This window comes from Rhamphochromis longiceps, linkage group LG19, assembly GCF_057381845.1.
Source record: "Rhamphochromis longiceps isolate RC_006_pf linkage group LG19, R_longiceps_female_GT1.1, whole genome shotgun sequence".
In the NCBI taxonomy this organism is placed as follows: Eukaryota; Metazoa; Chordata; class Actinopteri; order Cichliformes; family Cichlidae; genus Rhamphochromis; species Rhamphochromis longiceps.
Window position 1 is genome coordinate 21,881,262 of NC_140575.1, and position 18,568 is coordinate 21,899,829.

Sequence of the window (18,568 nt, forward strand, 5' to 3'; positions counted from 1 at the left end):
GTGCCGCAGACTTCATTGCAGATTGGGGAAAGCGTCTTCTCCTGTCTCACTTTCTCTTTCTGTGCTATATAACTCTGTCTCTTCCCATGGTTTAATTTTAAATGGCCACTGTCTGTCCCTGGTGGCCCGGTGTGAGAATGTAAACAAACATCATGATGATGAGGATCTAACCTCTGCGCTGAGCTGATTTTCCAAAACATAGTAGCAAGACCACCTGACCGTGTCAGCTTAGTCTCTTGGAGGACCAGCGTGGGGTTGGCAAGGTGGCTGCAGGAGGTGATACAGGAAAGCTGATTAGTAAACAGGGACACAGCAGATCAGCCTGCTTGTTCCTCCAAAGCTCATTAATTAACACGCTGTCGGAGCAAAGTGAGAAAACGACAGGTTGTGGTTTTATTGCCTCACTATATTTTCATTCTACAGTGCTAATTATGACCTCTTTCTCACATTGTACACATGTTTTTGCTCCAAATGATAATTTGAGCAACTGGTGCATAATGAAATCACTACCTTATGCAAACCGCTTCATCTGTGCTTTACAAGCCTGCCTAACGGAAGGTATAGCCAGAGCACAAAATGTGATGCTTTTAATGCAGATTTCGTTGAACCATCACGCCAAAGATATGGATGAGCAGCAGAAAGCAGATTGTACAGCAAAATCAGTTGCATATATATATTTTTTGCACATCATGGTAATTTGATACCTTTGCACCTAGTTAAGTGTAAATGCTTCTACTGTTACTTGTGATGCACTTTTTTTGCAGTCATCTTGACATCCTAAATCCTGCGGTGTCAGTGTTTCACACTCAAAAGAACACTTAAGCCAGACACAGATGCCACGCTTGCTTACTTTTCAAAAATCCCTCTGAATGAGAGTGTCAGCAGAAAGCTTAAATTGTATGTGTGACATATGCACTTTTGTGTGTGTATGTGTGTGTGTGTGTGTGTGTGTGCGTGCACACAAACGTGTGTGGTATAAAGCGTGTACATTAAAATTCCCTTTTACTGCCCCCTTCCTCCCTCCTGTGTGTTGGCTTGGCGTCTCCCACCAGTCTGTGGTATGGAGGGCAGAGAGAGGGCCCCTCTCTCATGTCACTGACTGGAATTACACTTATGGTCATATAACAAGACTAAATGCACGAGGCAGAAATTGAGGTTTTCCATTTCAGGCAATGCTGCCTCATTGCTCAGCCTGGGTCTGACATTGCCTTTAGATATGTGTAGAAATTATGGTACTTGAGCGCTGGATCTAATATACTTAAAGTGTAGGAGTTAAAATTGAATTGCTTTGTTTAACAAGTTGTGTTTTAAAACAGAGATGTTTTTAAAGCAATCTGCTACAGGTACTTGAAACTCATATTAAGAAAGTGAGCAGGCAGTGATTTTCAGTCTGTCTGAAGCACAGATGCATGCATTATCTTGAACAGGATATTTTTAACTTCACTACTTTTGTTTTCTTTCATGATTCAAAAGAGGCTTAAGCACTCCTGCAATTTACAGGATGTGGCTGTGTGTTTGAAATCAGGAATGTTGTCCCTTTGATATGCCAGAAAGAGAAACAGTTCAGCAGTGATGCTGAAGGGACCCGGATGACACAAGTGAGTGGACACACATATGTAGGATTTGAAAACTGTTTCTGTGTGAGTGTGCATGTGTGCATTGCAGTAATGAGTAAAACATCAGGATCCAGGTAAAAAATCTAAATAAACAGCTTCTGTGAAAGCACTTGAGTTCATGACAAATTTTCCCAAGCGGGCAATAAAGTATCGTATCGTATCGTATCGTATCGTATCGTATTGTGTCGTGTCGTGTCGTGTCGTGTCGTGTCGTGTCGTGTCGTGTCGTGTCGTGTCGTGTCGTGTCGTGTCGTGTCGTGTCGTGTCGTGTCGTGTCGTGTCGTGTCGTGTCGTGTCGTGTCGTATCGTTCATTTATAGCAAGGGAATACACCAGAATTTCTCTGAATATAGCTCTTTTCACATTGAACTTGGGTGGAGTGTATTTCAGTTTCTCTTGAGACAAACAAACATTACAGTGAATGAAGACTGAATTCCATGTATCTGAGAAACTGTCATTGTTGACACCTGTGCTCTTTCTGCTAAGATAAGTCAGATCATCTGCTATGAAAGCTGAAATTTGGATGGATCGATAAGAACTGAGGATTTCCAAACAGGGTAACCTGCCACGAGTGGAAAGGTTTATAAGCAGTTTAAAGGAAATGATGTTGAACAACTTCAAAAATATTTAGACAGTAACCCATTTTAATTTGTCATTAAAAAAAAACTTTCCATACTTTTTAATTTCAATCATCTCACATAAGGAAACAATGAAGTGTGTGACTGGGCAAACACACTTACATGCAATGTCATTGTATGGTATTTAGGAATGTCATGGGGCCAGTTGGTGGTCGCGATGCTTCAGTTGCAACACAGACTATTTCTGAAATGACAAACAACAATCTGTTGTTATTATGTCTTCCCCAAAGCAAGGCGTCATATCAGAAAGAATGGCAACAGAAGCAGCAGGCTCGTGTTTTTGTTGGGCGGCATGCTGTCGTTGACATTAGGCGTTCAAGTACACAGTGTTCTTAATTGGCTGAATAACTGACTATTTTGCTCTGCTGGTGATGAAACGCTGGAATCATTTCAATCTCTTATTATAATTATTCATCTGTTGCTGTGCTTCTGCTCTTATCGGCACATGTCTTGAAATTGGGTTTATTTGGGTTTTCAGCTACATGAAGCAGTAGCGTGGTCCTTGACATGTTCTGCTACTTGGGTATTATTGTTGTAGCTTAAGAGTATATGTGGAACAGCTGCAATCCCTGCTGCAGATAGATAGATATCAGAACCACCTTTAGAGAGTGTATAACTTGAAGTTTTTTGTATTGTACTATATTAGTGGAGGAATTTTGACCACTCTTTTTTTTTCTTTTACAGCGTTGCTTCAGTTCATTGAGGTTTGCTGGCATTTATTTATTTGTTTTAAGGTCCTACTACAGCATTGCTGTTAGGTTGAAGTTTTCACTGGCAGAGTCCATTGCAACAACTTGAATCATTTTAGGCCATTCCTTTGTAGATTTGCTGGTGTGCTTGGGATCACCGTTATGTTGCATGACCCAACATGGACTAAGCTTTAACCGTCAGATAAAAGGACTCACATTTGACTCTAGAATATTTTGGTATTCAGAGAAGTTCATGGTCAACTCAAGGACTGCAAGCTGCACAGGTCCTTTGACTGAAAAATAAATCATCACCCCTCCACCACCGTGCCTGACAGTTGGTATGAGGTGTTTGTGCTGACATGCTGTTTGGTTTCTGCCACTCATGGTGCTATGCTTTATGGCAGAACATCTTGTCAAACACTTGGTCATATCTGTCCAAAGGATATTCTTTCAGAAGTCTTGTGGTTTGCTCAAATGCAACTTTGCAAACCTAAACTGTGCGACTGGTATCTGCTTAGAGAGAAGAGGATTTCTTCTGGCAACTCTTCCAAACAAGCCATATGTATTTAGTCTTTTTCTAATTGTATTGCCATGAACTTGCTAACTGAGCCCTGGAGAGTCGGAGAAGTAGCTCTTACAACCTTAGGATGAATTTGCTGGGAAGACTGTGGCATTGTAGTAGACTGTCACTTATACAGAACCTCTCTACTCAAACTTTTTAGTCATTCTTCCAATCAAACACAAATTTATATAGTATTTTTACCTATACCTAAGTACTTTTATCTAACATGAACACACAACAGATACATCAGAGATAAGTCAGGGTTTAATATGTTGCTCAAGAACTACTGCCTACCTTCATAGACGGCCTGCTCTACCACAAGACCTGAATGCTCCAGACCAGTAAACTGCAAATACGTCTGCTTTAATAGATATGTTCACACACTTGCTGTTGATCCCTGAAATAAATGCATTTGATAAGCAGTATTTGGGTGCTACTTACTTTGTGAATTGCTATGAAAATAGTAAGTTTTTCCACAAACTGTGAAAACTTTTTTCTTCATATGCTTTTATACCTAAACAAGATCCAAACACATATATAAAGGTATTTAAAACACATTAACAAGTTAACAAACATAAGTAATTTTTGTATGAAAATAAAATTTTCCCTTACTAATTTCTTACTTCACTTATGTCTTAGTCATAGTTTAATGTACTGCATTAAATGGCCACACAAAAATTATGAACTAAGGATTTAATTAAAATCTTAGTAAACTGTAAATGATTGTTCATCTGATCCCTGCCAGGTAGGCATTTGTTGATTTATTAAATTGGAGGAGAAGAGATTAGATACTCACTCTAGTTTATAATTACTCATCGTTTTTTTTTCTCAGACCCCCTCCTTTCATTTTCAAGCAAGTCTTTCCACCCATTAATAGCCAGCTCATTTCTTGTTCCTGTCAGACTCAAGTTTTCCCCTGGTCTCCTGGGGATCTTGCACCGAAGAAGGCAGATGGTATAGTCCTTCCACTGCAGTCAGCAGGAGACAGCACATCAGTTTCCTCGATTTATGCTTCCCACAGTTTGGAAAAAGCATCAGGCTGGCAGCTGTCCTGGGCAGAGATGAGTCAAGGGTCAAGTGTCACACTGATGTGGGCAACTGCATGGCTCAGCCCTGACCTTTAACCTAGACCTGCACGTGGACAGCCCTGTACTGTTATGTAGAGGAGAAATGCAGCTGTGCAACCAAACAAAAAACCTCAGCATGGCTCTTTGATGGAAACAGCGGTGAATATAAGCAACCACATTAGAGACAATACAGCAGAGCAACAAGGCAGCAGGGATTAACATAGCATCTATGATTAAACAACCATTAGAACATGCAGATCAACATGAGCACACACATGACCTCCCACTTCCTCCCTGCCATATCCAGCCAACGCCCCATCAGACTCCCACGAGCCTGTCTCTGGTCTAAATGGGATCCTGATGTTCTGTTAAAGAAACCCCCACACCCACTCCCTGCCTTGCGTTCCCCTTAGCCAGAACCAAGGCTGTTAAATGCGGTTTTGCACTCCTCCCCTCGTTCTCAGCTGCTGCCGAGCGATGTTGACAAGAGGCAGCTGTTGTTGTGGTGAGAGGGTGCGAGTGATGCAGCAGGCAGCAACCAGAGGAGATACATAGATAAACCTGCAGATAACCAGACATATGGCCGGGGTCACCTTCAGCATGCGGGTATTAAATATGTGAGCGATTGCCTTTTTATCGGCACATAGGTCTGCGGTTGCGGCTTGTGGGGAATCTATTAGCTAATTAACATACGAGGATGAGAACATTTGGAAACAGGAGCTGCAGCTAAAGACCCTGACATGTTGAGAAGCTGCAGAATGTCTGCACACAAGCTGAGGAGCCTGCCTTAAAAGACAGGAAGGGGGTGTCTGGGTCGAGGGCTGGGAGCCAGTTTAGACAACTGGTATCTTGTAACGCTCTAATAAAACTCTTCCCTTTTTACTAATGTTTCCCCGTGGAGACAAGACCCAAACTGAGACCGAGAGTTTGGCAAGCTTGCTGATAATAAGCACACACAGACACACATACACACACACACACAGACACACACACGGCCAGAAGTAATATGGAGACAGGTAGGCTCACAGAGTAAAATATCTGCAATATCTTTTTTTTTTTCAAACTCTCCTTGGTAATAATGATTAATAGCTGAACGTAGCATGTATGTGCTGGGGTGACCCCACTGTCCCTGGCTTTATATGTGACGCTGTATTTCTGGCATCTGTTGCTTTCAGCAGAAGCTCAGATCCAGGTGTCTTGTCCTTAAGGCAAAGTTCTCATGTGCAGCACGTATTTGTAGTTTATCTATGCTGGTGTATGAGGTGCTGAGTGACACTCCCTGTTCCATTTTGTCAGGATGTGTCAACACCCTCATTGCCTCTACTTTTTATCCCTCTACACCTCTCCCTCCTGACTCTTTTTTAGATGTGTGTTGCAGCTCTCACAAGGATGACACTTATTTTTTTTTCTTTTCTTAGTCAAGGTGTTATTCTATCTTCAAGGCGAAGGCTAACTGAGAATGAGTTGAGTGAATTTCATGGAGAACACAAGACTTCAAAGTGGGTAAAGGCCTAAATGGTCAAGTTACATGCACTCATACAAAACAGATTCCTTCATGTGTGAGTGATGGAATGCAACATTTTGATGCCCTTTACCCAAACCCTTTTGGATCCATTGTTGAAAACATGATAAGATTAAATAAATTATATCCATCTAAGGGCAGTCGCGGCTCAAAGAGTTGGCAGTTTGTCTTGTAACCGGAAGGTTGCCGGTTCGAGCCCCGGCTCGGAGTCTCAGCCGTTGTGTCCTTGCCGCCTACTGGTGATGGCCAGAGGGGCCGATGGCGCGATATGGCAGCCTCGCTTCTGTCAGTCTGCCCCAGGGCAGCTGTGGCTACAACTGTAGCTTGCCTCCACCAGTGTGTGAATGTGAGAGTGAATGAATTGTAAAGCGCTTTGAGGGTCCCGAAAAGCGTTATATAAAAATGCAATCCATTATTATTATCTATTTCTGAGAAAAGCCAACAGAAGGCTTTTTTCTCGTTTTAGTGGTAAGGAGTGGTGCTGAAGTAAATGCATCCAAACTACATGAAACAGATGCACAAATCCTGAGAAAATATCTTTTTTACAAAGTAGTTTTATAAATCACTGAAGCAACACACATGCCTCAGACACTTTTAGTGCAACTGCAACACATTCATTCGTTGCAAACATTTCAGATCATTCAGTCACAGGGGAATACGGTATGGGTATGATTTCATTTATCACAAATCCATTGGCTCCTTCAGTGCAAAACAGGAATATAGCTGCAATAAATTTTCAAAAAATGGAAAACAGAGAATAGTCTGCACATGCAAACTATAGAAATTACACAAGAAATGGACTGAAAATCAGTAGCATGACGTCTTATGGAGTGATGAATCCAATTTGGAATTTTTTTTTTTATTAAAGTGAGTCTCTACAGCAGGGATGCCAATACTCTGGGCCACATCCAGCCCAACATGTTCAACATCTGTAAAACATGGTGGAGGCTCTGTCCTGATTTGGGGCTGCATTCTAGCCAGTGGTGTTGGAGATCTTGTCGAAATTGATGAAATTATGAACAAAAACAAGTATCATCAGCTTTCGATCCACCATGAAATATCTTCTAGAAAGAATCTGATTGTCAGCAGCCTAATTCAAACACACTGCCAATGCAGTAAAAGCATACCTGGCTAGAAGAACACATAATGGAACACCATCAGTCACTGACTGGCCTCCACATTACTGAAACAGTATGAGATGATCTTGACAGAGAACAGAACAAAAGGCAGCCAACATCCAAAGAAGAGCTTTGAATGTAATTCCAGAAGCCTGGAGAACTTTTCCTGAAGATTTCTTAAAGAAATGACAAGAAAGCTGAGTAAGAGTTAATTGTGGACATACCAAATAATAACATTCAACCCCATTAGATTTGTACAAATTCAGTTTTTTTCCTTTTATCCTGCACCTCCATTTTTGACATGTGTAAAAAAAACCAAACCTGCCGTACCTATTTCTCAATAAATAGAAGCTTTTGTGTAGCACTGCATATACTGCTAAAAAGCTGTTTCCTACTCTTTTTCTTATTTGTAATTTGGGTGAATTGAGATTTTTATATTTCACATTATTTTTTGTTGCTCACCGAGCATGAAAGATGTGTTAACCCAGATTTCCAAACACAGTAAACAAAATAAAAAGCATTAAAAAAAAACATAGACTGCCGCTAAAGCTACATTCTGCTCTATTCTTTTATCAGCGACTTACTGCCTAAGTTTCGTGACATGTTTAAGGGACTTACTGTTGACTCTTTGGCTGTTCTTCTTCTGCTGTAATTCTGGACTGGCTCCTTCACTAATTGAGTGAGAGTACTTATTTGTATCCTGTTGGCCAAACAAGGTGCTGTCACACACACAAAGACTCGGAAATATATAGCTGTACACACACATGGACACACAAAGTGGCTCCACTTGTCATGTGATGCAAACCTTGTGATAGCTGATGTTGTTACAGGAGACACATTCCAGTAGGACTTGTTGGGAGATCTTAGGTGTGAGCGTGTGTTTTTGTGTGTGTATGCAAAAAGATGAGCTCCTTTAAACCAGTTTGTCCATCAGCAGGTCTCAATGGCATAACTTCACACCTTCAGCAGCAAAACCACAGAATACATCCTATTACTGCTATTTTTTGCCCCTTTGAGTCATCTGCTAAAATTGTGGTTTCCACTATCAACTAGCGTCTGCAGCCTCATCAGCTCTTTTAACAGCAATGGAGGACACTGAAGTCCCATCAGCTGCTTTGACCATGTGGCTCTAATAACAGAGGTTTTTATATGTGGAGCTGGGGGAAGGGTCACTTGTTATCAAAAAAACAAGAAGTGTGGAAGGGCTGTGGGGAGAGTTCTCCACTTAAATTTTCTGCATGGGTGTTACTGCCAGCCATCTGACTAACAAAAAAAATCTTCTTGTCTGCATTTATAAACTCGAATTGAGTCATAATCTGCAGTTCGTCATCGAAGCCGACTACCTGGTCTCCATAGAAACACAGATTTTGAGCATATTAATCTTGCACTTCACCAAATTAATTGTGTGGTTAATACCTGCTGCCTTATGTAAACACTATATTTCAGTTTTATCACTTGTGAATTATTCATAATGAAATGTATTATTAAAAGAGGCCCACAGAAAAAACATTCTTATACATTTAGACTCAGGCTGAACAACACTTTTCCCAAATTATTCATGAAAAGGGGCCCTAAAAGCTCCACATTAGAGCTCATACACACAAATAATGCTGATATATTGTAAAATGGAAAAACTACCTTCCCTGCACTTGTGAGGAATAACAAAGAGAAAGGGATCTTTAAATCTAGTATATGATTATAATTCTTTGTGGATTCACTGTGAAGCCTCCCTCTCTGAGTACCAACCTTTTAGACTCCTATTTGTAAAAGGAAAGGGGGTTGGGGCTAATTTCTTGACTTCATTTTAGAAGTCTATCTTGGTTTGTTCAGTAGGTCTTAAGGAAACTGTTTTTTCATAGAATGTAGATACTAAAAAGTGAGGTTATTGACTCTAAACCCTACCCAGACTAATGCGTTATTCAATGTATCTTGAAATTTTATATGCTAGACCAGTGATGTCAAACTCATTTTAAATTGTGGGCCACATATAGGGGCCCACTCTGAAATTATGTGGGCCAGACACTATATGATAAATGTGTAAAATTACACTGCAATGACTGACCTGTAATTATAAAATATAAGGTTCTCATTAATTCACAGAAAATGTCCTTAAAGAAACAAAAAACAAAACACAACAAAAAACTGCAGTCTCACTGTAATAGTGGAAAAACAGAATTTTCCTGTTATTTAATTGTTTATCTGTTAGTTAATTACTTTGTTTAAAAGTTAAAAGTTCAAAATCTATGCACTCCCTCACATGAAGCTGTCCAGTGGACCGGATTGGAATCGTTGTCTGGCCCATTCTGGCCCTCGGGGCTTATGTTTGACTTTCCTGCGCTACCCCAAAGCATTAATCAGCTAAGAAACCTATCAGCATATGGATCATAAAAATACAGTGTGGTTTCAGCCCTGATTAAAAATGGGTATTATAATAATAATTTGTAATCTCATATGTTTTAACTATAGGTGCACATTAGATATGCAGAAAAGTGATAAAATACAGAAGAAAAAGAAATACGACGTAAAACAGCACACGTCAAAAGCAGATGCATGGATACTGCGTATACTTGGGTAAATACACGTATCCTGGCTACTTTTGAACGCTGGTAACCTGGGTTACTAATATCCTATCCAGGCTGCTAAAGAGCTGCAAACGTAAGCCAGCCGTCACTCTGCCGGAGCCTCCGCCCCGCCGGTATGTTCACGGGAACTCCCCCCTAAGTTCCCCGGCTCTCTTCTCTCTGCTCATTCTCTCCATGAGCGTTCACACACGCATACACACAATCCCTCTCTGTCACACACACGGAGCCTCTGCGTGTTGAAGCAAACCTCCGTATGCTTTCTCCGCTCTTCCCCGGCTACCCGAAAAGCGGCTGTTCGGTTTCGCAGTCTGCGTCGAGCCTTGTCGTGACAGAGTTTGGAAACGGCTGAAGGAGTTAAGGAGGGGAGACGAAGGTAAGCGATGCGGTCAGAATGAGCGCTTTCCCTTGTCCCTGTTTGGAAAACTTTACCGTGCGATTACCGCCGTCCCCGCTGCATTGTAAGGGTGGTGAGGGGGGGGTCGCCTGTACCATCAGCTGCGGGGTTTTTCATAACTGGGGCGTGTTTATTGGGGTATTTGTCTTTGCGCGCGCGTAATGGTGCGTGCAAATTCGCACAAGTGCCCTTTCACTTCAGTGGGGGATCCTCCAGTCGTGTGAAAGGAAGTTTGGAGATTGGACGCGCAGATTGTAGCGGATCTTTGAACCTGCCCGCTGCAAACAGCACGGAAGCTGTGAGCGAAACCTTGCGGGAAAGCTGCTGAAGCGCTCAGGTAACTTGACTTTGTGGCGTAAATGAACTTAACGTCTGGATTTAAAAGCAATTCTGTAAGTTATTTTGATCGTATTTATGATGCTCTGGGTACTATAAACGATTTCCCCCACGTTGGGAGTCCAAGAGCCTCACAGAGAACGACTAATTAAAGGATTTATGTAAAATGCCTTTTTTCTGAGTGCACAGTGCATAATTGTTAAATAAATGTTTACTCCTATAGCACCTTCCACGCGGAAATACACGCGTGAAACATTTTTAAACCAAAAATTGCTGTTTATTACTATGTGTCTCCAATATGGAAACGACACTCCCATAATGTGTTTGTTTGTGCGCATATATGTTTGTGTGTCCGTGCCACTGCGGCGATATCCTGTCATATCGTGTGAGGTGGGGGTCAGTCACAGGGTCTCTCCCCCGGTATTCTCCTAGAATAGATGTGACACACACACACATGCACATAAGCACACACACTATGAGAGGCATCTTCTGTTATAATTCCTGCCTTTTCTTTTAGTGATGACCCGTAATGACCTCAGTTCTTAGATTTTTGTGCCCTTTGAAGCCCGCTGTAGCTTACACACCTGAAAGACACTTTATTTTAAAAACCCACAAATAGCACTTTCCCACCTGTGACATTGTCAGTGTGTTTTTTCTCATTGATGCTTTGCAGTACATGCGTCATCTCCTTGCATCTACTTCACCATTTGATTTCAGTCCCGGCTATGCACGAGTGTGTAATTGTATTATCTTGTTTTCTAAGTAGTTCTATAGGTGTTTATCAAAATACTGATTCAACTTATTGCTGGAAGTGAACAGCTTAGATATAAAAGTGAATTAGTCACAGCAGAAAAGCTTTTATTGTTATATTCCTTATTCCAGGCTTTGAAAATTATTATTTCTTCATCCCTATGAGCACAGAGATGCTCATAGGGATGCATTTCTGAAGGACTGTATAAGCAATCAACACAGTCCAGGGCTTGACATATAGCCTGTCAGTTGTATAGCTATTCCTTTTATTGTAGAGTGGAGAGTGGTAGGAATGAGTCAGAGAGGGGAGCAACAAACCAATTCTTTCTTGTGGCTCCCTGGCCTGTTCACTGGATGTGTCTGTAAGATTGTGTGTGTGTGTGTGTGTGTGTGTGTGTGTGTGTGTGTGTGTGTGTGTGTGTGTGTGTGTGTGTTAGAGAGAGAAAGAGAGAGGGAGAAGGAATGAGAGGATCTTGTCTGCCGTAACTCGAGCCTGGCTGGACACACTGACTCTTTAAAGGCCACAAAGACTGCTCTGCTTGAACTCTTGGGAATGTGGATGTTTGGGGGTGTGTGTGTATATGTGTTGCATCACCAGACCTTGTCACATTTTCACATACTTATCTTGTTCTAATCATCAGTGACAGATGTAAAATATTTGTTTTTCATATATATCTTTTTAATTTAAGTTATTGTATTCAGTAAGTAATTGACTCCTTAAGAGTCTCAGGGCTTGGCTTTTCAAATGTAAAGATTTCCTGTTTTTTTTTGTGTGTGTTGTGAATGGAAAGGAGGCACTAATTCAGCTTTTCCTTTCTATGCTCAAGCAGATTTCAAAACTCCTTTAATGATTTAGTAAGTTAAGGTGAAGAAACACTAGCCGACCGCAGTAAATTCAAAACAGAACCGCACAGCAATGTTGGACTCATAACGTTTGGCAAAAAAATGTGCAGTATATGCACGAGATTCCTTTTGTGTTCAAATTTAGTTGGCATAACTGTAACTAAGCAGACCGGGAACTAGCAAATTTAGAAAGGACATTGATTTTTTTTTATTTTAAATATGAATTGTTCTCGTCTGATACTTGATCTGTTTCAGAAAAGAAGAGTCTGACTATTTTTTAGGGAGTTAAAGTTTATCGATACATTGGCCGATGTACCTTTGAAACATGCATGCACGTTGTTATAGTTATATGTGAGAGAGAAAATTGTGGAGTCATTCTTTTACTTTACAGTAGTTTCTTTGTCATACTAATTAGCAGCTGTACACACTGAGATTGTGCAATAACATAAATTACTTCTAGTGTCTTTTCCTGCATCTTCTTTTGTTGAAAAGGTTCACAAACAGTTTTTATATCAGCATGCATTGGACAGCATATACATCAATACTATATATCTGTGACAGACCAGTGTATTAATTTAGGTCTAACTGGGACTGCAACAACGCATCACTTTGCTGATTTAATAAACAATATTTTTCATTTGTTTCAAATAATTGTTGAGTTCATTTTTAGAGCCAGCACATCAATTTATAACGTATCTCTTATGTAAGCGTGTGTGTTAGAACACATTTAATAGAATGAATGCTATTGAGAGAACAAATAAAATTTGCATGTGCATGTTTTTCTTCTTGTCACCAGTGGGCTGAGCAATGCTTTCCCCTTGTGAAATGTGATGTTAAGTTAGCTCACGGCCTGAATCAATGGGTAAACTTGCACTACATGCACAAAAGAACTGGGCCACCTACACATTACATGTACACGAGCTGCTTGGTCTTGAAAACCCGGAGATTTGGAGCTCTGTAGTTGTTGGGTCAGCAGTGATTTAATGACTTTTAGACACTATATGCCACACCACTCACTCTGAACCTGCTCTGCAACTTTACATGGGCTGCCACTTTGTGATTAAGTTGATCAGGCTTCTAATCACTTCCACCTTGTAATACCGCTTATTTTTGATCATAAAATATCTCGGAGGGAAGAAATTTCATGGACTATTACAATCTCTTTAGAATGGCCCTTCTTTCACAAATGTTTGTAAAGGCATTTATGATTTTATACAACTGAGGCAATGGGCCTGAAAACACCAACATTGGAAGATTAAGAGGTGTGGTCAAATACTTTTCAAATAGTGTGTCTGAGTCTCAACCCACAGGAGGATAATTAGTACATTCACACTTAACAGGGGAATAATACTTTATACATAACAGGTACTTTGTAACCGCAGACCCTTTTGAAACCCTGCACTATAACCTGACATGTACCTCCCTAGAAATGTAGCTATATGTTAGCGTCAAAGCCTGCACAGGTATGGCATCAGAGTAAACTGCATCGCAGGCTCTACATATATTCACCACTAGTATAAAGTAAGTGTGAGAGCGTGAGAGAGGCCGAGCAGTTTGGGTTCTTCTCTCTTCACTGATTAGCGACGGTTGTTTCCTTTTATATTAAATGATTCCAAAGTGTTACAGTTCTTGATACTGAGAAGCTGAGATTTCCTGTCCTATTCTTAATCCATCATTTGAAAGTGTACATTTGATGATTATTCAAGTGAATACAGTCCTGGTCCCTTCCTCTTCTTTCCTTTCACCTGCATATTGCAAAGGAGATTGGTTTGGTTTGTTATTATTCTAACTATTAATTATTTTAACTTCTCTGTAAGTTGATCACCTACTTTGAGTGGAACGGTGGGCGGATAGGCGAGAGAGAGTTTGGAACTGTATTTATGCGATTTCTCACCTCACAGATGTGTGTCTTTTCGCAGGTGCCTGTGTGTGTGGATCTTTGCCCGTGTGTGTGTGTATGTATTTTTGTGCGCACTACTAAGGGTGTGTGATATTAATCTGGTTTTCGTCCAGTTCTCACATAGGCGTAGAAGGACAGTAAGTGCCTAGCAACAATATCCCCATTGGAGTACTTTGGGAGTGTCCTGATGTAATTTAGTAATGAATGTGGTTGTGGTGGGTTCACACAGACAGATGTAGCTTGGCTCAGTGGGCTGAGTCACAAACTGCAGACTCACACTGTCCTGTTTGATTCTTGTTCATGTTTGGTCTATTTATAGCTGTTTTAGGTATTAAGTACAACATCTCTTGTTACCAAGGCAAAGGCAACAAATAACAGATTAACGCTGAATATAAATCACCTGTGGGAATTTGACAAAGAGAGTTTGATGTGAGCATATGATGTTTATATATGATGCTAATATTCCATATGTCTGAAAAGCACAAATATGACTACTAATTGTGTGAATTCCTCTACTTTCATTGATTATGTCTGTGCTTTATGAGCGATGCAATTATTATTATTTTTTACAGTACCTTGTTTTTTTCCATTGTTAGAGAGGATTTTTGAGGAACTCGTCATTATCAAAGCTGAGGATGGAAGGTGCTATTTTTGCAATTTGTTGAAAACTCAGATTTGCATTTGGGGATTTGCGCTATATAAAAATATGCAACTTTATTTGATTAAACTTGTCTCCGGGGCTAGATTGGATTTTAGGATTGTTTATTTTCAGAGGTGTGGGATGTGAGTGGGGTGTTATATTACCTATAAGTGTGTGTGTGGTTTTTTTTTTTGTTTTTGTTTTTTTAACTTTCTTTTCATTTGACTTTTTTAACAATGCATTCAGTGGGAATGTCCATTAAACCTTCATCAGGTGTCATGCGCTGTTCTTGTGCTGTTACTCTAGGGTTATTTTTGCCTCTTTCAGCTCAGGAGGGAGATTTTAGAGCTCTGAGAAACTAACCTTACTAATTTCATCAAGATTTAACTGAATTAGGATTTGGAGGCCTCTGCTGCAAAGTAAGATTGTGGAATTTGAGTAGCTCAAGGCATTCAGTAACCAGAAAGGTCTAAATAAAGGTGCTCCTGCAGTTTGGGGAAGCCTTTGTATCCTGTGTTTTAAAGAGAAAAAGTAGAAGTGAGGGTCTTTCAGTCTTTTGACTCTGTTTTGACCACTGGTTCTTTAACCCATCCATCCATGCATTCATCCATCCATCCATGGACAGGCTGTGGGGTTTGAGTCAGAGTTATTCCTACACCACCCTAGGGATTTATTCTCCAGGTTGCCTCCTGACTGAGGTGAGTCCAACTGGGTGGAGACCCTGGGGGCAGAACCAGGACACGCCTGTTCTTTAATCTGTTTTTTATAACTTTGTGAAAATACAACACGTTAAAGCATATTTTTTTAAAAAGTAACAGTAACACTGATGGACATAAAAAAAATGTGTATTGCACATTGCAGTTTTTCACTTTTGTTGTTTCTTCTCATGCAGAATTCTGTAAACCTACATCTCTTTTTAATTAGTGTTTTGTATTGTTAAATAGTGAAATTACCTCCAATAGTAGACACTGTTCTCTTAACAACATGCACTCAGTAAATGCATTTGTTTGGTGACTCTGTGAATGCTAAATCCTCACAAACATGCAAGATGGTATATAATAGGAGTCTAGTTGGTTATGTAACAGGAAAGAAATACAAAAGAAAACTGTGTTTGAACTAACATAGGCACGCAAAAACTTTTTTAAAAACGAGATCCTCATCCAGTGTTCGGCTCTCTGTCAGACAGCGGCTGTGTGCGAATCACAGTTTTTAAGCCATATAAAGAGAAGAAAGAATCCAGTGGCATGAAAATGTTAATCACATTTCATTTATGGATTACTTTCATGCAAAATTATCAGTTGCATCACATCCACACCCAAACTCTCTGAGTGTTTGTGTCTGGCTTTAAGTCTAGATGTGTGTGAGTGTGTGCGCGCACGTGGTGGGATGGTGAGGGTGTGGTGTGTCTGTAGTCAAGCCAACATTAAACCGAGTACCAGGACACCGACTGCTGTTGGCCTTCTCACATTTATGCTTTCTAATTGATTCTGAGTGTGATTTATGTAGCTCTCTGCACCCACATGCGCTTGCCTGCCCTTGGTTGTGCAAGCACACACACCCACGTGCACACACACTAACACACAAAGCTGTGTAACTCATCATTGTAGCACAAGGCCGTATTGTATTGAGTGTCTTCATGGCCTTTTTTGTGACACATTCATTCACATTTCCCAGAAACATGTGTCTAGTGTGTGTGTGGGTAGGTGGGTGGTCGTCTCATATTCCGTGTAACACTGCCGGCTGCTAAAAATTAAGACATGACAGGGAAAGTGTGAGTGTGATAGTGAGAAGTGGGTGTGGGTGTGGGTGTTTTGGGGAAGCTGCATGTCAATAAGCTGAAGTTACTCAGTTTAGTAACCACAGCCTTTTGCCTTCAGGTGCTCAAGTGCCGCCCAAATAGTTAATTGTTTTTTGGGGGGTTTTTTTGGAAGGCATACAATTATTTTATGGCTTGATTTCTGAAAGCTAGCAACTCAGAGAAATGAGGAAAGAGAAATCCAGATAGAAGCAACTGAGGAGATTGCAATCAAAGGGGTAAAGGTAGGGTTATACCAGCTACCGGCAGGTTTGTGTTATGGTGTAGTGTTTCCATGACAGTGGTCGTTATAATTAGACAACAGTATAATTACAAAGTTGATAACAATACTCGGTAAACCTTTGTGTGACTTAAAAAAAAGTCCTATATGCATGCAACTAGATTTTAACTTGGTCAATCTTGCGATACACATGGTGATATGCATTATTTACCTGTTTCTTATGACTGTTCAAACGGGGAACAACAATAAAAACAAAAACATAATTAGCATGTGGTTGTCAAAATAAGGCCAAACAGAAGAGTTCTAAAATTGAAAACAGCGTTAGGAATAGAGCACAGCCACAATGGAGTGATTCATACACAAGCGAGTGGGAGGTGGACTGTGCCCAGTGGCCTCTCCTAGCTACCTTTAACCACTGAGAGATCCACCCTGGGAAAAAGGAAGTAGGACAAAATAAAAAGAGGTTGAGGGAGAGAGGATGAAGATTAGTGAGAAAGTGATGAAGATCCTGACACGGTAATTCAGAGATCTCCCACAATCACTCTACAGCCCCATTGACTGGCTCCATTGTAGCCGCAGTAAAGCACGCTCGTGCTCATTGGCTGGTTGGTTCTGAATGTCGCTGCTTCTCATCTGTGAACTCTGGAATTTGTGTGTGCGTTTGTGTGTGATGAGTTAATGGCTATCCATTGAGTGGTTGATTGTGTCCTGTTGTCCACACTGGAGCTCTTTGTCCAGACTCTATGCACTGTCACACATACGTGCATTTACACGCACATCTGAATACAAACCAGGCATTCCTCCAGTGGCAGGGCACTTGCCAAGCGAGAAAGTAAAAGAGAGACTAACAGGACCATTCATAGTCATGGTGGTGTGGTTCTTCTTGGCCCTAGTTCCAGACATGAATGGGTTTGAGGCTAAAAATATTTTATTGCAGCTTTTTATGCTTGTTTTGATTCTCCTGCTCTTTTCATTACCTCTCCTCTTTTAGGTTCTCTCACAGTGGAAACAATTGAAGCCTGTGCTGCATTAAGGTGCATTTATGAGAATTGTTTTGAGTTTATAGAGTGGTTGCACTCATTCAAGGTGTAAATTTGTTGAAATGACAGTCTTGGAAGGTAAACAAGACAGAGCAGGAAAAGACTGTCAAAATGTCATGAGGCACATCCGCGTCCGTGACATCATGAGGAGACTTTGTGCACCTTTGCCCCTTCATTCAGTGCGATGGCTTGGCCTGCGATACCCTGAGCTGTATAGCAGACAGGCTGACTAAGTGACAGAGGCAAAGGGGTGTTTAACTGGTCAGTGTGGGTAGACCATGCGTCTCACTGGCTACCACAGATGGACAAAGACAAGAGGGGAAAAAATGGAGAAATGGCGAGTTAGAAAGAGAAGCACAGAGACATTAAGGAAAGGCTGCCAGAAAAACTCACAGGGTGAGGGAATTGGAAAGACAGAAATGTGGGTAAATAATTCAATCCACCATTGTGAATTTGCTTCCCCACTAAAATACCACCAGGGAACTAGGGGGAGAGATTATTTCAGGCTCTTGTTTATTATGCCAGCCTGTGTCTTGGGACAGAGTTAAGGTCCTGCAAGCTGTAAGTACATTAACATGCAAGTTTGGAAGAGAAGAAGGGGAGGAGGAGAAGGGCGGCAGTCTTTCTGAGGAAGAGACAACTCAAATGCACCAGTGCCCGCTCTTGTTTTTTCCCCTCAGTTTAATCTAAATCCATTCAAGAAGCTTTATTGGCAAGATAAGATCGCTCTGACATTGCCAAGGCTTAAGTGCACCTCTCCCTCTTTCTAGTTGTACGGAGGCGGAAGTAGGTTGGTGCTGAGAGAGGAATGACAGCCTTTATCCCGGTCAGTAAAC

The 18,568-nt window shown here is 40.9% G+C and overlaps 1 protein-coding gene across 4 annotated transcripts in view; it reads left to right on the top strand.

Annotated features, from left to right (window-relative positions):
- The first annotated feature begins 9,951 nt into the window (after positions 1–9,951).
- The window catches only part of ppp2r3a (protein phosphatase 2, regulatory subunit B'', alpha), a 59,619-nt gene continuing 51,002 nt past the window's right edge, over positions 9,952–18,568 (top strand). For 3 of the 4 annotated variants that reach the window (XM_085391102.1, XM_085391104.1, XM_085391106.1), the window contains exon 1: positions 9,952–10,166. The gene's annotated coding sequence lies outside the window, so the exon portion shown is untranslated. Of the gene's footprint in view, positions 10,167–10,221; positions 10,525–18,568 lie in introns of those variants that run through there. The other variant, XM_085391105.1, reaches the window with a different exon arrangement.